The sequence below is a fragment of the Marmota flaviventris genome, chromosome 19 (assembly GCF_047511675.1).
Source record: "Marmota flaviventris isolate mMarFla1 chromosome 19, mMarFla1.hap1, whole genome shotgun sequence".
Lineage (NCBI taxonomy): Eukaryota > Metazoa > Chordata > Mammalia > Rodentia > Sciuridae > Marmota > Marmota flaviventris.
The window spans coordinates 36,565,801-36,580,824 of record NC_092516.1 but is presented as its reverse complement, the minus strand read 5'-3'; the positions used below and the strand labels follow the sequence as shown (position 1 = coordinate 36,580,824).

Sequence of the window (15,024 nt, the reverse complement as noted above, 5' to 3'; positions counted from 1 at the left end):
AAGAGTTAAAGTATATATTTCAGTTAAAAACCGACATGTGCTCTTTTGTGTAAACAGCAGAATTATGAGGAAGATGTCTTATTTTGAGGAAGTTTATTGTTACATTTTTTGCAATAATAGATGAGGCACGAATACCTCCTGCTTCTTCGACATTGCAATTAAAAAAGACAACAGTCAAGGGTAACAGTGAAATTAAAATAAAAAAATACAAAAGCTTAAGGTTTTGGAGACAAAAAGAACTACAATCTATGTGTAGAAAAATTGTAAATGATTTCAGTTTGGCCTTGCAAACAGTTATCTCCTTCTCCAATGACAACACTTCACAGAGTTCATAGTAGGGATGTCCTTAAAGGTGTCCTAATCCACCCCAATTAGAAAGAGAAGGCCGTCCAGGCTCAGCTGGCGGGGGCCGTAGCCAAGGTGCCTGGACAGAGGCTGAGCTGCATGAGGACCCTGGCCTCTGGCTACCCATGGCTTTCTGTTCAGTGAAGCAAAGTTGCCCGTGCTATCACTCACATGTTTCCAGGTTTGAAAGTGACAGGCACACATACTGACTGCTGGAAGGGAAGAGCTCTTGCTGCCCAGGCTGGCTATGGCGATGCCACTGGTTACCCTAGCCACGGCGGCAGAAGCCTTCAGAGCCAGGGAGAGCACCCCAACATCGTGGAGAATGGCTTGCTCCCCTCCTGGCTCTTAATCCTAATAGACGTGGGGCACACAGAGAACTGAGAAGGTAAGGAAAGCTCTCTGTGCCATGGACCAGGCCCTTCTTCACTGTGCCCAACTGAAGATGTGACCTGAGTCCATCCTGATGAGCCCTACCAAGGCTACTCATCTCCTTTAAATAAGGCCATCTGCACTATGTGACCCTGAGGTCACATCCTTTCTGCTTGAAGAGTTATAGAAAGCAGCACAAAAAAGCAACTATTTCTTTTCAGCTAAAGAAAAGAGCCCAAACCCAGCAGACTCTGACACAGACCGTTGAGCACCACAAGGGAGAGTCTCATGTGGTATCATAATTGAAGTGTGGTGATAATAGGACGTTTCAAGCAGGCCTTCCCTCCCTTTCTGGTTTAGCATCTGCCACAAGACTCATATTATCTGGTTGCTGAAATGAGCCAAGCGTGAGAGGCAAAAGGGACACACGGTCAGGAGCAGCGTGGTGTCAGGACAGGGCTCTCAGCTATGTTAGTAAACCCCAGCAACACTGGTGCCACTTTCACCTTTGTTTTAAGTGCCAAGAAAAGCTGTCCACCCCACCCCGACTGATGCTCAGAGGGGCAGTTTGGAGTACAGGGCATTCTGAACACAGTGAGTCACCAGGAGGCCCCTTAGATGTACCAGCCCGTCAGCATGGCAGTCTTCTGTCCTCCTGGGCGAGTGTGCACTCTGAGCACTTGCTGCTCTGTGTGCACAGTCATAGGAGCTAGAGGCCCGGCAGGAATGAGGCAGAAAGAAGCCACTGCCCAAAGATGCTGGCGGACAGGCCATCTGCAGGGTCTGGGGGTTTAGGGGGGCCAGCTGACAGAACTCCCCGAGCAGCTGCAGCAGGATCAAAGGCTGCGGCTGCAGCTCGTACCTTTGCCAGCTTCCAGAAGGAGAAGAAGATCCCCACTATTTCCCAAAGAAGGAAACTCACATGCTAGCAAATGTTGGGTCAGAAGACGACTTGCAAGTAAGATGGAAAAGCCATCTGCAAGGCCACTTGGTTTATGTGTCTTTGTGCCATTAAGTGGGGAAGAAGGGTAAGGAGAAAAAAGCACCACTGTGAGCATGTGAAGGGAGTGACAGCCATGGCCCAGGGCTGCCCCCACTCCACACTGCTGCTGGGGCATTAAGGCAGGTCCATGGCTCTCAACCTCGTCCTCCATGGAAGGGAGTGGGGACCCTGACACAGATCCTCGGCTCAACCTAATATACCTGGACTGGGGGCGCTTAGGACATTGGCACAAGTTCTAAAGGCAGTGAGTTCACTTGGGAGGTGGCACTCAGGCCCTGCGCCAGAGATGGAGGGCCAGCAGGCACTGTGCCCAGCAGCACTGGCAATGCATCTCTACAAGCTACCACTAGGCGAAGCTTTTGGGTTAGTCTCAGTGAAGACTCAGAGGTTAGAGAGAAAAGCCATGTGCAAGGCCAGCTGGTTTTTGTGTTTTAGTCATTAAAGAGAGAATGTGTGCGCACACACCATCCTCGATTAAATTGTGTCAGGAAAGGAATGCAGTTCCTGTAAAAAGAAGGCTGTGTTATTAGGTATTGCAGATTAACACCAATGTGAGCACTGGGATTTTCAGTAGTTTCGCTAGTCCCCAAATCAGTAGCTCACATGGAGTTCCCACGTCCTCTTGCCTAGAGCTCGTGGCTGGGCTGGAGCCCAGCGTTCTTGAGCCAGGTATTCGACGGCGTGGATCTGAGAAGTCCTGCAGGACCACACAGGCCACAAGTGCCAACAGCCACGCAGGCTGCCTCACAAAGGCACGAGGGGGCTTCCTCTCACTGCAGCATGATGTCCTTCAGGTTCTCCTGCAGGATCGGGTCTTTCACAGCATGGAACACGAAGCGGATGTTCTTAGTGTCTATGGCACAAGTGAAGTGGTGGATCAGCAGCTTGCTGTGGTCTTGTCTCTTTCTGACAAAACACTGGACCAAGTGCTGCTGGACGTCCTCAGTTGGTAAAGTTGCCCTTGAAATCCAGGAAGTGCTTCCTGATGCTGACCATCTTCACACTCTCCACCAGAAAGTCCCCCTTCTTGAGGAAAAAAAAATATGGAGATGTTGAAGAAGAGCAGTTGATGATAGTCTCAAAGATGTTCATCGACTCCATCAGCCAGTTGGTGTGCCTGTCCTCTGTGAGAACCTTGTTGTATTAGCTAGAGGACATCATGAACAGGATTGACATGTTCTCATTAAACACTGGAATCACTTCGGTGTTGAGACCGCTGGCCACCCACATCCAGCATCTTAAGAAGGTTTTTAAGAACAATGAAGTCATGTTCCACAATCTCCTTGGTGGCCTTCCTGGTGTCCTGCTTACTAAGGAAGTAGTTCTGTAAAATACAGGACAAGGAGACATTCAGGAGAAAATAAGAACCAAAATATGGCAAAAGGAAAGGGTGAAGGCAAAAGTTACCCTAACTTTGCAAGAAGTTTAACCAAAAACTAGAAACAAATTTGCAGAGTTATACATTCACTTTGAAACAAAGTTAAAAAGGACTGAATGCCTCATTTCAAAATGAATGGAGGCTCATTCAATCTGAGGAGGAATGATCAGAAGCTCTATTGCCAAGTCCCATGGGAAGATCTCATCTAGTTTCTTCTCCAGAAGTCACTGTACTCCAAAGAGTATGGTGACTGAGACTGGATCCCTGGTTGCTTCATGGCTGTGGTGCACCTGCTGCCTAGGAATGTTTCTGTGCAAGGTACAGGATGCTCTGTTGCTATGGTGACGCCCTTCCCAAAGAGGCTCTGTGCAAGAGTCTTATCAATCTCAACCTTGGTAATCAGGCACAGAGCTTCTGAGGCTAGAAGAATTCTAAGCCTGACAAGACAACCACAATGTTTCACTAGCGCGGCTACTTCTGAGCTGGTGGCTTAACAGTAACTCGGACAATGGGCCACCTGAAGTGCTGCAGGAAGCTCCAAGCATTGCAAAGTGGAACACCTACAAGAATGTTTCTAGCCCTGTAATCTTCTAGTGCACAAAGAACACAATGCCTCCATAGTCCTTAACTTCTTGATTATGAGATCCTATGTAAATAAACTTGCTGGGCCAGCTCTTCAGTTGCGTTTCTCCATCACAGTGCAACAGATCCCAGCTCTAGCTCAACATCTGTGTGTGTGTTTTTCTTAATCCACTTCCCCTCACAGGTTTCTTGGGTTCAGCTCTGCAGGGTGAGGCAGACTATCTTTTTCTTTTTGTTTCTATACAATAGATATCTTCTTTGTTTCTCACTTCTACAACATAACATTCCAAAACCTTACTATGACTTCATTTAGGTTTTGCAATGCTATTTAAATTTAGTCTGCAGTATATTTAATTTTCTTGTCTTAGAAAACTTTGTTTTTGCCTTTGGTTTGGTTGTCTGTATTCTTCCTTTTTTTTTTCTTCTCATAACAGGGATTGACCCCAGGGATGTTTGTCCACTGAGCACATCCTTCGCCCTTTTATTATTATTATTATTATTATTTTTATATTTTGAGACAGGGTCTTGCTAAATTGCTGAGAGCCTTGATAGTTGCTGAGGCTTGCTTTGAACTTGTGATCCTCCTGACTCACTGTTTTGAGCTGCTGGCAGCGTAGGCCTGTGCTTAGCTGTATTCTTCCTTCTTAGAAGAAAGAGAATGCAGAAAAATGAGAACCAGTAAGAAATAAAACATCAACAAATGAATAGGTGAATACAATTATTTCTAATGTACAAACCAGTGTCTCTAAGTTTTCATGCATGAGTCTCTCAGTCTAACTCTAACACTGTGAGGAAGCTGACGGACACTGGGTTTCCTGTCATGTTCTTCAGAAAGGCTTGTTCAACTGCCTCTCAAATGCATTGTGATAAGAAGAAACTAAAATAGAAGATGGAAAGACCTCACCTGACAATAATGGCTGCCATTGTGCCATTTAAAACTGTCTTGCCACACTGGATACCATCTGCTACACAGGTGGCTGGGAGAGAAGCCCAGACCATTTCTGGCACAAAGAGCACTGGGTGGATGTACAGCAGCTGAGACATCAACTTCTGTGGTTCAGAGTTACAAGTGGTCCCAGAAATACAGAAAATAACTAATTGCTCACTTGCCTCTTCAGAGAAGAGCTTCACTTCCACACAAATACAGCTATGGGGACACACATCTGTGCACACCCACACCCATTTTGGATTCCTCCCACTTGTGCTTGGTAACCAATACCCACAGTGGAGAGCAGCTGACAATCTGAAGCCTGACTCACAACAAAAAGCCTGATTTGTTTCTCAGCTTCAATAGGGGTTAAAGCTACTTCTGGGCTCTAACTGAGGTGAACACATAATCACTGCCCAAATGGAGAGACTTTGAGAGCAAAAGGGGGCACTGTTAATAATCAGGCTAGGGCAACAGGCACACCACAGGACTGTCCCAGGCAAACAGGATGCAGTTCCCTAGGTTCTAGCATCCAAGAAAACAAGCTCCACACTTACAGGAGACGGTTTTGTTCTAAACACCATCCTAAACCCTGTATGTCTGTTATTCTTTAAGACTCACAAACTGTGGGTTAATCATTACTCATTGTACAAATGAGGAAACTGAGGCTCAGACAGCATAAGAGGTACTTTCTAAAACAAAACCTGGGTCTGCATGGCCCGGGCTCTTTGACTCTTAGTCCTCACTCTGGGGAAATGAACTAATCTTTTTCATTTGGTGCTAAGGATAGAAGCCAAGGCCTTGCTCATGTTAAGCATGGGCTCTACCACTCAGCTATACCCCTCAGTCCCAGAAGCAAAAAATTCTGATATGTGAGATCCTTTGAAAAAACCAACATTGAGACATAGATTTATTTTACAAATACAGTAAAATTGTCAAGTATTAGTAGAGGCCTGTGTGCTCAAATATGATGTAAAATATCAACTTTCTCCTTTTGGGAAAATTCAAGGATAAAACACTAATCCAAGTAAAATAAAAATGCCATAGGATTAAAGCAAAAACAACCTTGGAAAAAATCTAAAATCTAAAGAATGACACGGTAAAGAGCAAGCCTTTAAATTCCAAGAATTATCCTCTGTTAAAATCAAACAAGTTCTGTGAGATACCAAATCAATTCATGATTGTTTTTACTTTAACTTTTATTAACTTTTCATTTTTCTAACATATAATCCATTTTCCAAACAAGTATATTACAAGACAGAGTTCGCAGGCTTGAACTCTATCTTGTAATATACTGTACACCCTGCACATTCTGTTGTTAAGATATGAATGGACTGGCACTTACTTTTTTTTTGGTATTTCATAGCATTTAGTTTTATTTGTTTCTCTTACCTACAATTGTCAGATTGTTTCCATTCTTGCCTCTACATTTTGCTTTTAGTATTTATATTTCAGATAACTTTTCATACATTTTGCCAAATTTGCTCCAAAAGAACCCACTGGGAAGATCATAATGCTATAATTTGTATCTCTTGAACAAAACTAATATTTATCCTACTTAATTCACATAGATTTGTGAAATAGATCCAAGTTTATGCACTTCTGTTATACAGTCTCCTAAGCCTGGATTCTAAATTTGATTGTACTTGCCTCATGTGAAAAAGGACAAATTTTCCTTAGGTTTAAGTAAAAATCAAATGATGGGGAATTATATTGTTTAGAATTTATTATCTCTGCAGAATGTTCTTATTTCCATGTAGTCACCTACTTTTCCTAGTATATAGCACCCTTTCCACTTTCCAAAGAGCAGTAGCAGATGTAAGACCACCACTCCATTTATATGCTTTGTAAAGAAGAAATCAAGAAAAATGACATGTCACTGAGTAGACTTAAAAGTATTTCCACACCTAGGAAATAGCCTGGACAAGAGAGACAGCACACATGCAGTTACAAACATGAAGTCGCAGCAGCTCACCCCACTAAGAACACAAGGTGAAAACAGAACCATCTCTAACATAACTATTTTTTTCCACTAGCATCATAAAATACTGCTTTGCATGTATTTGCACATAAGAACAGATGTCTTCTACTCAATCTTGTAAGATAGTTTGGGCTGATTGGCAGGTAACACTTGAAAAATATAGCAATTCCAAATCCCAAAATTTTTCATTGAGTTCCATTAATGATTTAAAATCAGGATGCACTAGGGACAGTGGTTTGGATCTGCGGTGTCCCCTAAGGCCCATGCACTGGAGGCTTTGTCTTGCTATTGGGAGGTAGTGGAATTTTTAGAAGGCGGGGGTAAATTAAGAGGTAGTCAAGTCAATGAGGGTGTGCCCTTGAGGAGGTATTGGAACACGGGCCCCTTCCTGTTTCTCTCTTTCCTTCTTGACTGCCATGAGGTCAATAGACCTGCTATGCTTCATGCTCCAACCATAAGATTCTGGGCACCCACAGGCCCTAAGCAACAGGATAAGCAACCATGGACTGAACCATGACTGTTTCAGTCATGGCTTTGGCTCTGAGATCAAGAGCCAAAGTGAACCTTTCCTCCTTTTAAGAGGGTTATCCAGGTTTTTTTTTTTTTTTTTGTCATGGAAAACTGACCAAAACACTAAGTTATGCCATGGAAACATCTCAGACATCTCAGGAGTTCAAACGAGAAAGGTGTTGTCCTTGGGCACATGGCATGTCCTCAGTGGATGTTCAGGCAGCTTGTCATTGGGTCCCTGAGGAACACAGGCTGATGGTGGCTGCACCAGAGGCAGAGGAGGGCTTTCTGCACATCTTATATTAGAAATACACAGCACTAAAAAGTTAATAAAGGTGATGTTGACTCTACAGCTGGGAAATACAGACTGCTAGAGCACACAGAGAGGTGGAGCATATGTGGGTGGAGACTGTAGGATTTCCCCCTATATGCTAGCCCATGTTTTATACATGCAATCATGTCTGTCCTTGAATTCCCCTGACCCCTGATTTCCCATGATCTAAAACATTAACCAAGCCTTGAAATAAACAGTCATACTTTTGCAGATAACCACATCCATCATCAGGCCGGGTAGACTGACACTGTGCCCTGCCATCTAAATCTATCCTACCCAGTAGTAAGTACTGATTCATCCCAAAGAGTGCCACATAACCCTTCCCGTTTTCTCAGTGTCCCCAGCTCATCTGTGGCATTCAATTCATTCAGCAAAAATGAAACCATGCCCAGCACTGCTACCTGGAAGTGGTTGGGTGGCCAGGAACATTGTGGCCAGCCCTGGCTAAAGTTGAACATGGCCTGAGTCTAAACCCTTGCTGAGAGAGTAAAAGTGACAATGGTGACAGAAAAACCACATATCCAACCTCCAGGGGACACCTCTCTGTGTGCTTTTCTGCCTCAGGTAGTGAACAAAAGCCATATTTGGGTGTCTAGGAAGCAAGGGAAGAGGGGTAAAGCCAGAATTTGCTTGGACCTTGCTCTCACCTCCCACTGTGCGCTCACCACATTCAGACCCAACTGGGAGCCTCTGCATGTCTCATCTCTCTCAGGTTCTCTGCACCATGACCTCCAGCTATGTCTCCTTAGACACCCAACTCTGTCCTTTCCACTCAAAGAAACTGCTGGCTCCCCCATGTCCCCTCTGTGTTTTGAAATTCCCCATCTGGACAGTGAGCTCAACTGGCCTTTCTCTCAGGGGATCTAACTGTTAAAGACTGATATTACATATATTTCGCCCTCTTTTTGAACATGATTCATCTGGGACAGGAAATCTCGACCCTGAGAAAAGTCCACTGTAGCAAAGTCCACTGCTTGCACTCATTCTCTTTTTCTCAAGGCTTTCCCTGGTTCTATGGGTCATAGAACATGTATTTCTCTTCAGTTCCAGAGACCTTGGCTCCCATCAGGGCAAGGGAAAGTGAGAGAAGCAGAGTTAGCAAGGTGTAGAGAACCTCCTGGGGAAGAGGTAGACGGAGCTTCCTAGGATGACTCTTTTTCTGGGGGTGGGGTACTGGGCATTGAAAGGGCTCAACTACTGAGCCCCCCCTTTTTTGTATTTTATTTAAAGACAGGGTCTCACTGAATTGCTTTGCACCTTGCTGTTGCTGAGGCTGGCTTTGAACTTACAATCCTCTTGCCTCAGCCTCTCTAGCTGCTAGGACTGCAGGCATGCACCACCATGCCCAGCCTCTTGGATGATTCTTATTCTTATGGACTCTAAGGGTCAGTGGGTGGCTACACCAAGCAGGACAGCAGGGTGTTTCAGAGTGTTCCCACAAATGAAGGACTTGAGGCCCAGCACAGTCCTGCCCTGTCAACCCATCATCATACTTCACCTTCCCACAAAAATCTTCCTCTTTATTTCCTTCTATAGTGATTTCAATTTCTTTTCTCTCTTGGTACCAGGGACTGAACCTAGGGGTGCTCAACCACTAGCCATATCCCCACTCCTTTATTATATTTTATTTGGAGACAGGGTCTTGCTGAGTTGCTTAGGGCCTCCTTTTTTTTTATTTCATTTTTTTATTGGTTGTTCAAAACCTTACAAAGCTCTTGACATATCATATTTCATACATTAGCTTCAAGTGAGTTATGAACTCCCATTTTTACCCCAAATACAGATTGCAGAATCACATCGGTTACACATCCACATTTTTACATAATGCCATATTAATAACTGTTGTATTCTGCTACCTTTCCTATCCTCTACTATCCCCCCTCCCCTCCCCTCCCATCTTCTCTCTCTACCCCATCTACTGTAATTCATTTCTCTCCTTGTTTATTTTCCCATTCCCCTCACAACCTCTTATATGTAATTTTGTATAACAATGAGGGTCTCCCTCCATTTCCATGCAATTCCCCTTTTCTCTCCCTTTCCCTCCCACCTCATGTCTCTGTTTAATGTTAATCTTTTCTTCTTGCTCTTCCTCCCTGCTCTATTCTTAGTTGCTCTCATTATATCAAAGAAGACATTTGGAATTTGTTTTTTAGGGATTGGCTAGCTTCACTAAGCATAATCTGCTCTAGTGCCATCCATTTCCCTGCGAATTCCATGATTTTGTCATTTTTTAGTGCTGCGTAATACTCCATGGTGTATAGATGCCACATTTTTTTTAATCCATTCATCCATTGAAGGGCATCTGGGTTGGTTCCACAGTCTAGCTATTGTGAGTTGTGCTGCTGTGAACATCGATGTGGCAGTATCCCTGTAGTACGCTCTTTTAAGGTCTTCAGGGAATAGTCCGAGAAGGGCAATAGCTGGATCAAATGGTGGTTCCATTCCCAGCTTTCCCAGGAATCTCCATACTGCTTTCCAAATTGGCCGAACCAATTTGCAGTCCCACCAGCAATGTACCAGTGTACCCTTTTCCCCACATCCTCTCCAGCACTTGTTGTTGTTTGACTTCATAATGGCTGCCAATCTTACTAGAGTGAGATGGTATCTTAGGGTGGTTTGATTTGCATTTCTCTGACTGCTAGAGATGGTGAGCATTTTTTCATGTACTTGTTTTTTTTTTAACATTTTTTTAATTGGTTGTTCAAAACATTATAAAGCTCTTGACATATCATATTTCATACATTAGATTCAAGTTGGTTATGAACTCCCAATTTTACCCCAAATACAGATTGCAGAATCACATCGGTTACACATCCACATTTTTACATAATGCCCTATTAGTAACTGTTGTATTCTGCTACCTTTCCTATCCTCTACCATCCCCCCTCCCTCCCCTCCCATCTTCTCTCTCTACCCCATCCACTGTAATTCATATCTCTCCTTGTTTATTTTCCCATTCCCCTCACAACCTCTTATATGTAATTTTGTATAACAATGAGGGTCTCCCTCCATTACCATGCAATTTCCCATTTCTCTCCCTTTCCATCCCACCTCATGTATCTGTTTAATGTTAATCTTTTCTTCCTGCTCTTCCTCCCTGCTCTGTTCTTAGTTGCTCTCATTATATCAAAGAAGACATTTGGTATTTGTTTTTTAGGGATTGGCTAGCTTCACTAAGCATAATCTGCTCTAGTGCCATCCATTTCCCTGCGAATTCCATGATTTTGTCATTTTTTAGTGCTGCGTAATACTCCATGGTGTATAGATGCCACATTTTTTTTTATCCATTCATCTATTGAAGGGCATCTGGGTTGGTTCCACAGTCTAGCAATTGTGAATTGTGCTGCTATGAACATCGATGTAGCAGTATCCCTGTAGTACGCTTTTTTAAGGTTTTCAGGGAAAAGTCCAAGAAGGGCAATAGCTGGGTCAAATGGTGGTTCCATTCCCAGCTTTCCCAGGAATCTCCATACTGCTTTCCAGATTGGCCGCACCAGTTTGCAGTCCCACCAGCAATGTACAAGAGTACCCTTTTCCCCACATCCTCTCCAGCACTTGTTGTTGTTTGACTTCATAATGGCTGCCAATCTTACTGGAGTGAGATGGTATCTTAGGGTGGTTTTGATTTGCATTTCTCTGACTGCTAGAGATGGTGAGCATTTTTTCATGTACTTGTTGATTGATTGTATGTCCTCCTCTGAGAAGTGTCTGTTCAGGTCCTTGGCCCATTTGTTGATTGGGTTATTTGTTATCTTATTGTCTGATTTTTTTAGTTCTTTGTACACTCTGGATATTAGGGCTCTATCTGAAGTGTGAGGAGTAAAAATTTGTTCCCATGATGTAGGCTCCCTATTTACCTCTCTTATTGTTTCTCTTGCTGTGAAAAAACTTTTTAGTTTAAGTAAGTCCCATTTGTTGATTCTTGCTATTAAGTCTTGTGCTATGGGTGTCCTATTAAGGAATTTGGAGCCTGACCCCACAATCTGTAGATCGGAGCCAACTTTTTCTTCTATCAGACGCAGAGTCTCTGATTTGATATCAAGGTCCTTGATCCATTTTGAGTTAACTTTTGTGCATGGTGAGAGGAGAGGATTCAGTTTCATTTTGTTGCATATGGATTTCCAGTTTTCCAACACCATTTGTTGAAGATGCTATCCTTCCTCCATTGCATGCTTTTAGCCCCTTTATCAAATATAAGATAGTTGTAACTTTGTGGATTAGTCTCTGTGTCCTCTATTCTGTACCATTGGCCACCCGCCTGTTTTGGTACCAGCATGCTGTTTTTGTTACTATTTTTTTTGTTGTTACTATTGCTGTTTTTGTTACTATTGTTCTGTAATATAGTTTGAAATCTGGTATCGCTATACCGCCTGATTCACACTTCCTGCTTAGAATTGCTTTTGCTCTTCTGGGTCTTTTATTTTTCATATGAATTTCATGATTGCTTTATCTATTTCTACAAGCAATGCCATTGGGATTTTGATTGGCATTGCATTAAACCTATAGAGAACTTTTGGTAATATCGCCATTTTGATGATGTTAGTTCTGCCTATCCATGAACAGGGTATATTTTTCCATCTTCTAAGATCTTCTTCTACTTCTCTCTTTAGGGTTCTGTAGTTTTCATTGTATAAATCTTTCACCTCTTTTGTTAGGTTGATTCCCAAGTATTTTATTTTTTTTTGAGGATATTGTGAATGGAGTGTTTTTCCTCATTTCCGTTTCAGAAGTTTTGTCGCTGATATACAGAAATGCCTTTGATTTATGCGTGTTGATTTTATATCCTGCCACTTTGCTGAATTCATTTATTAGTTCTAGTAGTTTTTTTGTAGACCCTTTTGGGTCTGCTAGGTATAGAATCATGTCATCCGCAAATAGTGATAATTTAAGTTCTTCTTTTCCAATTTTTATGCCTTTAATTTCTTTCTTTTGTCTAATTGCTCTGGCCAGTGTTTCTAGAACTATATTGAATAGAAGTGGTGATAGAGGGCATCCCTGTCTTGTTCCAGATTTTAGAGGGAATGCCTTCAATTTTTCTCCATTCAGAATGATGCTAGCCTGAGGCTTAGCATAGATAGCTTTTACAATGTCAAGGTAAGTTCCTGTTATCCCTAGTTTTTCTAATGTTTTGAACATAAAGGGATGCTGTACTTTGTCGAATGCTTTTTCTGCGTCTATCGAGATGATCATATGGTTCTTATCTTTAAGTCTATTGATGTGGTGAATAACATTTATTGATTTCCATATATTGAACCATCCTTGCATCCCAGGGATGAATCCTACTTGATCATGGTGCACAATTTTTTTGATGTGCCTTTGTATCCGATTCACCAGAATTTTATTGAGGATTTTTGCATCTAGGTTCATCAGAGATATGGTCTGTAGTTTTCTTTCTTGGAGGTGTCTTTGTCTGGTTTCAGAATCAGGGTGATGTTGGCCTCATAGAATGTATTTGGAAGAGCTCCCTCTTTTTCTATTTCCTGAAATAACTTGAAAAGTATTGGTATTAATTCTTCTTTAAAGGTTTTGTAAAACTCCGCTGTATACCCATCCGGTCCTGGGCTTTTCTTGGTTGGTAGTCTTTTGATTGCTTCTTCTATTTCATCCATTGATATTGGTCTGTTCAAATTGTGTGTATCCTCCTGACTCAGTCTGGGCAAATCATATGTCTTAAGAAATTTATCAATGTCTTCACTATCTTCTATTTTATTGGAATATAGGTTTTCAAAATAATTTCTAATTGTCTTCTGCATTTCTGTAGCATCTGTTGTGATATTGCCTTTTTCATCCTGTATGTTAGTAATTTGAGTTCTCTCTGTTCTTCTCTTCGTTAGCATGGCTAAGGGTCTGTCAATCTTATTTATTTTTTCGAAGAACCAACTTTTAGTTTTGTTAATTTTTTCAATAGTTTCTTTTGTTTCAATTTCGTTGATTTCCACTCTGATTTTAATTATTTCTTGCCTTCTGCTGCATTTGCTGTTGTTTTGCTCTTCCTTTTCTAGGGCTTTGAGATGAAGTGTGAGCTCATTTATTTGTTGGTTTTTCCTTTTTTTGAGGAATGACCTCCAGGCGATGAATTTCCCTCTTAAAACTGCTTTCATTGTGTCCCATAGATTCCGATATGTTGTGTCTGTATTTTCATTTATCTCTAAGAATTTTTTGATTTCCTCCTTTATGTCTTCTGTAACCCCTTGATCATTCAGTAACATATTGTTCATTTTCCATGTGATATAGGATTTTCCCTTCCTTCTTTTATCATTGATTTCCAGTTTCATTCCATTATGATCAGATAAAATGCATGGTATTATCTCCACCCCTTTATATTTACTGAGGGTTGCCCTATGGCATAATATATGGTCTATTTTTGAGAAGGATCCATGTGATGCTGAGAGAAAAGTATATCCACTTGATGATGGTTGATATATTCTATATATGTCAGTTAAGTCTAGGTTACTGATTGTGATATTGAGTTCTATAGTTTCTTTATTCAACTTTTGTTTGGAGGATCTGTCCAATGGTGAGACAGGTGTGTTGAAGTCACCCATAATTATTGTTGTGGTCTATTTGATTCTTGAACTTGAGGAGAATTTGTTTTATGAACGTCGCAGCACCATTATTTGGTGCATAAATATTGATAATTGTTATATCTTGTTGGTGAATGGTTCCTTTTAACAGTATATAATGTCCTTCCTTATCCCTTTGGATTAACTTAGTCTTGAAGTCGATTTTATTCGATATGAGGATGGCCACCCCTGCTTGCTTGTGAGGACCGTGTGCGTGGTATATTTTTTCCCAGCCTTTCACCTTCAGCCTGTGTATGTCTTTTCCAGTCAGATGTGTCTCCTGGAGGCAGCATATTGTTGGATTTGTTTTTTTAATCCATGTTACCAGCCTATGTCGCTTTATTGGAGAGTTTAAACCATTAACGTTTAGAGTTACTATTGATATATGGTTTGTACTTCCAGCCATGTTTGATTATTTATCTCTCTCTTTTTTTTAATTTAGTTTGTTTCTCCATGATTAGCTTTCCCCCCGCCATCTGTCTTTACTGAGGTACTTCCCACTGTTGGCTTTGGTTATTGTTTTTCATTTCTTCCTCGTGTAGTGTTTTGCTCAAGATGCTTTGCAATGCTGGTTTTCTGGCTGCAAATTCTTTTAGCTTTTGTTTATCATGAAAGATTTGTATTTCGTTGTTGTACCTGAAGCTTAATTTTGCTGGATACAGAATTCTTGGTTGGCATCCATTGTCTTTCAGTGTTTGAAATACATTGTTCCAGGATCTTCTCGCTTTCAGCGTCTGTGATGAAAAATCCGTTGTTAACCTTATTGGTTTACCCCTGAATGTAATCTGCCTCCTTTCTCTTGTAGCTTTTAATATTTTCTCTTTGTTCTGTATATTGGATATCTTCATAACAATGTGTCTTGGCGTTGGTCTACTGTGATTTTGTATGCTCGGTGTCCTGTATGCATCTACAATTTGTATATCTGTTTCCTTTTTTATTTCTGGAAAGTTTTCTGTAATTATTTCATTTAGCAGGTCACTCATTCCCTTGGTTTGAATCTCTATACCTTCCTCTATCCCGATGACTCT

The 15,024-nt window shown here is 41.7% G+C and overlaps 1 pseudogene; it reads right to left on the bottom strand.

The window, feature by feature from the left end:
* Window positions 1–76: 76 nt before the first annotated feature.
* Window positions 77–15,024, bottom strand: part of LOC114079051 (guanine nucleotide-binding protein subunit alpha-12-like) — a 36,806-nt pseudogene continuing 21,858 nt past the window's right edge.